The 7,903-nt window shown below is 45.5% G+C and overlaps 1 long non-coding RNA gene across 1 annotated transcript; it reads left to right on the top strand.

The window, feature by feature from the left end:
• Positions 1 to 741: 741 nt before the first annotated feature.
• LOC109103707 lies at positions 742 to 2,993 on the top strand. The gene is made up of 5 exons (XR_002020072.2): positions 742 to 1,294; positions 1,687 to 1,731; positions 1,867 to 1,958; positions 2,388 to 2,464; positions 2,884 to 2,993. It is a non-coding gene; the product is annotated as an uncharacterized LOC109103707 (long non-coding RNA).
• Positions 2,994 to 7,903: the final 4,910 nt, after the last annotated feature.

The following is a 7,903-nucleotide window of genomic DNA, read 5'->3' as shown; positions in this document are numbered from 1 at the left end:
ACGCCTATCACCACCCTTCCTATCAATAAAATCCACCCTTCGGGGAACTTACCCTCATCCTCGAGTCGTGTCCTCCTTCCCCCCGCCACAATATATATATATATATATATATATAATATATATATATATATATATATATATATATATATACGTATATATTATATATATATATTAAATATATCAATATATCCATTTTTAAATACTAAATGTATACTGTATATATACAAAATTTTTATGTTACCAGCCATTCATAACTTCTACTAACCAAAATAAATAAATAAATAACCGGGATAAACCAACAGCTTGAGGCTGTCCACACTGGATGTGACAAAGCGACCATTGCAAATCATTTGAACTTTGTGTCAGTACATCATAAATGGAACGAGGCATCAGTTTACTGTTGGGAATTAGTCGTGTCACGCCACATCCAGAATATAGAATACCCAAGATGTGTCACATCTTCTGCACAGCTGTTGTTTGTGGTTTACACAGCATGGTTTCGTGCAAATGAAGTTTTCCATTGGGTTTGGTCACTTGATAAACAGCACTGTCACATACACTTGCACGTAGCAGGCGGTTTAAACTTTTACCTAGTGAACATGAACATACAACACACAATGCTATAAACCTTTAACCTATTTTACAACTGTGTTTCACACCTCTTATTCTGTTCTAGTCTAATGAGTTCAAAAAAAAAAAAACCAAACAAAAAAAACATCACAATAAAAAAAGAAACTGGTGTAACGTCATAAATACACCGTCTGGCTGCAAAGAGTAAAAATCTAAGAACTAAACTACACTATAAAACACATCCTAAATTATTTGCAATACATACTCAATTACTAAATATTGGTTGTGTCAACAACAATGTGTTTTATACAAACACATTGTGGTTGACGAGAGAATGAAACCATTGAGACTCAAGGGAACAAACCAAACCTCGCCTAAATGTTGAGTTATTGGACATTACTTATAATGACAGTCTACAGTTGAAGAAAACATCACATTAGTGTTTATGTTACACAAAAGCAGCAAAATAATTGTACTTGGGAAATATTTTTGCCTGTTACATGTAATTAGAGATTCTTTAATAAAAACAGTAATCAATAGTTAACTTCTGACAAATGAAAGAAAACACTATATATGTGGTCAAAGTAAAACTGCCTTAACTTCCTCTTGCTTGTGGTTAAAATCAGCCTGTTATTTTGAAAGTTATTTTTTTCATCTCTGATGTCTTGAAAGAAACAAGACAGCATCATGCAAAAGTATTTTCACATCCCGAAGATTCTTCTGAGTGAGTTTATTGTATTTTATGAATATTTTAATGTGCTTCATAATATAATAAATTAATTTATTGTTTTATGACACGATTATAATTATTATAGTTTGTTTTGTATGCATGTATGTATGTGTGGTGTTTATTTCACAGATCTGCTCATATGGTGTCGAGCTGCAGAGACTAGATTTGGTTCAAAATGTGACTATAAACTGATTTTGATGTTAAGGAGGTTAATTGGTTATTATTGAAACTACAAAATCCTCCACTTTTAATATTACACACTTTCTCTCCAGCTCGTTACTACAACAATAGATTCAGACACAAATATTCAGTGCAATTTAAACCTCATTTGTTCATAAATAATGTCACTATTGATGAATTAGGATTTTATTATTGTTTGACCACAGACACTCCTCCAAAATACAGAGACGGCACCAGACTACACATCACTGGTGAGCATTCACTGATCATGTTGATGTTATACAGTAATTTATTATATACTGCGTAATTTTTTTTTACCATTATATGAATTGTAAATAAAAAAAAATCCTGATTGCAAGGCTCTGAATTTATTACATATTTTATAGAACTGACTGAAAAAAGCAAGAATCAACACAATGGCCGATTACTGTCCTCGTATCTGCTTTCATAAATGGTCTTCTGATTATTATGATCATAGGTGAGTTATTTGATAAAATTATACAGTAAATGCATGGTTCCAACTTTGAATATAATGGTCTTTTTTTTTCTCAGAATGACACATTAGCAAACATTTTTATATATTTTAACAGCCCTGACCCATGTTTATAGTATCCAAGTCATATTTATTTGTAAGCACTTTTAGCAATGCATGTATTTTCAAAGCAGCTTTACAGAAAATCTTCATGCCATAATGTCGCATTTATCAGATTAGAGCTGTGTGGTAATATCATTTACATTTTGCAACTATAAACAATCAAACAGTTGATATTTGCTATATACTGTAGTATACTGTTCTTGTACAGCTCTACAGGGATGTTCATGCAAAGGTCTCATTGATCTAACTACTGTACAAACTAAATCTGATGTAATAATATTGTAAGGGCTCTTTGTTCATTCATTGTTTCAGGCTTGGTGAAGAGCTACATTGATGTAGCTGGAAGATCTAAAAATTACACTGCAGCTAAAAACTCCAATAATCTACAGGTGAGATAAGTCTTCAATGAATGTTATACCTTATTCTCCTTTAATACCCATTTCCTTTCAGCTTCAAATGACATGAACAAATTCATTATTTGAATGAACGGGAATTGTTTAAGGTGCTGTTACACGATTCTCTGAAATGCTTGACTGAGATGAAAATATGACTCAAATACTTACTATGACTTAAATACTTATATAATACTTATATATTCAAATAAATATAAATGCTTATATAATATGTTTATTGACAACTAAACTAATGTCAGCCTGTTATTATTGCAAAATAAACCTTTTCATCTCCTGTGAGGATTTATTATTAATGACTGACTGACTGTATTCTTACATACTTCTTACATACATACATTCTTACATACTTACATACATACATATGGCCATTGATATTTAATATTTTCCTCTTTCAGTGTGCTGAAATGGATTTTCCCGGAAACACCAGATCTTGCCCAGAGCAGATTCTGATTGTCTACACCCAATGTATGATGTAGTATACATTATAAATAAATATATAAATAAATGTAATAGTTTATTGTTTATTTATTTGATAGGGACAATGCATGTTAATGAACATTTGTAGTAATACAAAATGTTAGCAAGCCGGATTATAGCAGCATTGCTAATTTACATCCGCAGTCCCTAGGCAGGTACAAACAAAAACACAAAGTCAAATACACATACAACACTACATAAAAGACTTATACCTCAACACATATTTAAAATTTCTAAGTAAAATGTTTACACAACTGATTGCCGCATTTTAAGATGATCTTCAAAGATATAAGTAGAACATTGTCTTATTGACTGCGGTAAGCTATTGCAATATTTACTCCTTATTACAGACAATACTTTCTGTCCAGAAGATGTTCATCTATATTTGACCTCGCAGTCCGCTCTAATAATAGACCTAGTGCCAATACTATAATTGTCACGGGTCTGTTCTGTGTCTTCCTGGGTGGCCACTAGAGGTCTCACTTCCCCTTGTTGTCACCTCCTTCAGAACTACATTTCCCACTAGCCTTATCTGTTCATCACTGTTCATTGTGTTCAGCTGTCACCACTTACCTTGTTTGCACCTGTCTATAAAATACCCTGGTTGTTTCTGTCATTGTTACGGAGTCCTTGTTGAATGTCACCCTGCGTTTTCCTGGTTCCCTGGTGGATGTTCGTGTTTCATGTTTTGGACTGTTTATGTTTTGTTTTGACCCCTGCCTGGACTGTTTATGATTTTGGATTGCCCTAATAAAACATACTGCATTTGGATCTACCTGTTTGTGTGCGTTTCGTGACAGAAGGACTCCGTCATGCCTAGATCCAGCGGTGTGGGATTTCGAATCTGTTCCCCAGCCACCATGGAGGAACGGAGGGGGAGATTCCGGAACTTAACCACCCTTCGTCAAAGGGGGAGTGAGGTGGGTGGCCTGGCGCAAGTGTTTTTGGGACCATGGCAGTCGGGCTAGGTTATAATGACGCAGCACTGAAAGACTTATTCAACAATTGCCTAGATGATCCTTTGCCTCAATGGGAGATGATGTGGCTGGAGATCCTGGACTTTTGGGTTTTTACTAATTACCTGCACCATCGTGCTCGGTGGGATACATCGGCTGATCCAGCGCCACAGCCCAAGATGGCCGCGGAGACAGTATTAGGTTACTTTTCCAGGATGTGCCAGATCCCAGAGTTTCCCGGGAGTGTTCACATCACGGCCGCTGAGCCAGCGCCAATGGCCAAGATGGCCGCCAGCCCAGCGCCACAGCACAAGATGGCCGCCAGCCCAGCGCCACAGCACAAGATGGCCGCCAGCCCAGCACCACAGCACGAGATGACCACCAGCCCAGCACCACTGCACAGGAGGGTCGAATCTACACCTGTGTTGGCAGACAAGATGGTTGACTCAACGCCTGAGTCTTCCGTCAAGGAGCCACCGGCACGTCATCATAGAGGCCGCAGGAGGAGGAGACAGGCGTCAGCCGTTCCTCAAAGCCCGGAGGACGTTCCCGAGCAGGCCGCTGCCGTCCAGGAGGACGTTCCCGAGCAGGCCGCTGCCGTCCAGGAGGACGTTCCCGAGCAGGCCGCTGCCGTCCAGGAGGACGTTCCCCGTTTAGCGAGCAGGCCGCTGCCGTCCAGGAGGACGTTCCCGAGCAGGCCGCTGCAGTCCAGGAGGACGTTCCCGAGCAGGCCGCTGCCGTCCAGGAGGACGTTCCCGAGCAGGCCGCTGTCGTCCAGGTGGACGAGTGGCCCAAGGTTCCCGATGCAATGCACGAGAGCCGAGGCGGTGCCCGATGCCAGGGCGGTGCCCGATGCCGAGGCGGTGCCCGATGCGGTGGCCGAGGTGGTTCCCGATGCAATGTCCGATGCCGAGGCGGAGGCCGAGGCGGTGCCTGATGCGGTGGGCGAGGCGGTTCCCGATGCAATGCCCGATGCCGAGGCGGTGCCCGATGCTGAGGCGGTGCCACGATGCGGTGGCCGAGGTGGTTCCCGATGCAATGTCCGATGCCGAGGCGGTGCCCGAGGCGGTGCCTGGGGCGGGCGGTGCGGGGGCCGAGGCGGTTCCCGATGCAATGTCCGATGCCGAGGCGGTGCCCGATGCCGAGGCGGTGCCCGATGCCGAGGCGGTGCCCGATGCCGAAGCGGTGCCCGATGCGGTTCCCGAGGCGGGCCCCGATGCAATGACCGAGGCGGTGCCCGAGGCGGTGGTCGAGGCAGTTCCCGATGCAATGGCCGAGGCGGTGCCCGATGCCGAGACAGTGCCCGATGCCAAGGCGGTGCCCGATGCGGTGCCAGAGACGGTTGCCAGAGACGGTTCCCGATGTAATGCCCGAGACCGAGGCTGTTCCGGAGGTCGAGGCGGTCCCCGATGTTGTTCCCGATGCCGAGGGCGGTACCCGATGTTGTTTCCGATGCCGAGGCTGTGCCCGATGCCGAGGCGGTGACCGATGCCGTTCCGGAGGTCGGGGCAGTGACCGATGCCGTTCCGCAGGTCGGGGCAGTGACCGATGCCGTTCCGCAGGTCGAGGCAGTGACCGATGCCGTTCCGGAGGTCGAGGCAGTGCCCGATGCCGTTCCGGAGGTCGAGGCAGTGCCCGAGGCGGTGCCCGATGCCGAGGCTGTGCCCAATGCCGAAGCGGTGCCCGATGCTGAGGCTGTGCCCGATGCCGAAGCGGTGCCCGATGCTGAGGCTGTGCCCGATGCCGAAGCGGTGCCCGATGCTGTTCCGGAGGCCGATGCGGTGCCCGAGTTGGTTCCAGAGACCGAGGCGGTGCCCGATGCGCAGGCCGAGGTCGTTCCCGAGGCGGTGCCCGATGCGCAGGCCGAGGTCGTTCCCGAGGCGGTGCCCGATGCAGAGGTCGTTCCCGAGGCGGTGTCCTTGTCCAAGGCCGTTCCCGAGGCCGTTCCCGAGGGGGTGCCCGATGCCGAGGCCGTTCCCAAGGCGGTGCCCGATGCCGAGCCCGAGGCCGTTCCCGAGGCGGTGTCCTTGTCTGAGGTCGAGCCCGAGGCCGTTCCCGAGGCGGAGCCCGAGGTCGTGCCCGAGGCCGTTCCCGAGGCGGTGTCCTTGTCCAATGCCGTTCCTGAGGCCGTTCCTGAGACCGTTCCCGAGGCGGTGCCCGATGCCGAGGTCGTTCCCGAGGCGGTGTCCTTGTCCAATGAAGTTCCTGAGGCCGTTCCTGAGGCCATTCCCGAGGCGGTGCCCGATGCTGTTCCGGAGGCCGATGCGGGGCCCGAGATGGTTCCGGAGGCGATAACCGTGTCCAAGGCCGTTCCCGAGGCGGTGCCCTTGTCTGAGGCCGTTCCCGATGCCATTCCCAATGCCGTGACCTGGCCATCGCCACAGCCTGCTCCTTACTGGCTCCCCGATTGGCAGGTTCCGTTCGGGCCACTCAAATGGCGAATTCCTCCCTGGCCGTCTGCACAACGAGAATGGACTGATCCACCGTGGCCACCTGAGCTGCCTGGCCCCTCGTGGTCCCCTGAACTTTCGGGTCCACCGTGGCCACCTGAACTGCCTGGTCCCTCGTGGTCCCCTGAACTTTCGGGTCCACCGTGGCCACCTGAACTGCCTGGTCCCTCGTGGTCCCCTGAACTTTCGGGTCCACCATGGCCCCCTGATCGGACCGAGCCACCTGGGCTACCAGGGGAGCCATCGCTGCCGGTCCCAGTTCCCCTACACGGGCCTGGCCCGCCATCCCTCCCCCTGTTCTGCCTCCACCAGTCCACCTCCCTCCTGGTCTCTTTGTTTTGTGTTTATTTTGTTCTGAGGAGCATCTGGAAGCTGCTCCTTAGAGGGGGGGTAGTGTCACGGGTCTGTTCTGTGTCTCCCTGGGTGGCCACTAGAGGTCTCACTTCCCCTTGTCGTCACCTCCTTCAGAACTACATTTCCCACTAGCCTTATCTGTTCATCACTGTTCATTGTGTTCAGCTGTCACCACTTACCTTGTTTGCACCTGTCTTTAAATACCCTGGTTGTTTTTGTCATTGTTACGGAGTCCTTGTTGAATGTCACCCTGCGTTTTCCTGGTTCCCTGGTGGATGTTCGTGTTTCATGTTTTGGACTGTTTATGTTTGGTTTTGACCCCTGCCTGGACTGTTTATGATTTTGGATTGCCCTAATAAAACATACTGCATTTGGATCTACCTGTCTGTGTGCGTTTCGTGACAATAATCTGTCCTCGATTTTATAAATTCATTCAACGGAGGGGGGGCAAGCCTACACCTGACCTTATAAATATTTTTTTTTTAAATTTAAAATAATATATAATAGATTTGTGTTTAAAATAATATATAAATATATTTGTGTTTTTTTTTTAAATGTTACAGTGATGAATTGACAGGTTTTTTTATCTAACACTTTTAAAAAAAAAACTTTTTTTACACTTTTATCAACTTTTTATATAATGATTTTATTGTCTTTAGAGTTGTGCCACTTATGAATGACCAACTACTAAAACAATACTCAATATGTGAAAAGATCATTGAGAGTAAATAAAACATAGCAGCACCGTCAAAAATTACCAAATGTACTTAAAACTCTTTAAATTAAACTTTACAATATTAGACAACTTTACAATATTAGACAACTTTTTCATGTAACTTTTAAAAGTTAAGAATCCAAAGTCACCCCAAGCCAAGGTATGTAAACTCTTTAACAATTTCAAGCTCCTCTCCTCTCAGGAATACCTTAGAATGTGTCATCTCTACTGGTTGTTTTGCAAACATCATTTTTATTTATTTATTTTATGTTATAAACCTGATTTGGTAAGCCATTCCAGAACATTGGTCATAGCAGAAGTCAAAGTAGTCAAAGTTTTTTCAAAGTTATTAGCGTGGGTACAAATTACTACATCATCTGCACACAACTGAACATTTACATCTTTACATACTCCAGGTAAATCATTAATATATAGTGAAAATAAAATTGGTCCCAAGATGGAG

Source organism: Cyprinus carpio, chromosome B22, assembly GCF_018340385.1.
Source record: "Cyprinus carpio isolate SPL01 chromosome B22, ASM1834038v1, whole genome shotgun sequence".
In the NCBI taxonomy this organism is placed as follows: domain Eukaryota; kingdom Metazoa; phylum Chordata; class Actinopteri; order Cypriniformes; family Cyprinidae; genus Cyprinus; species Cyprinus carpio.
This window is presented reverse-complemented; position numbering and strand designations above follow the sequence as displayed.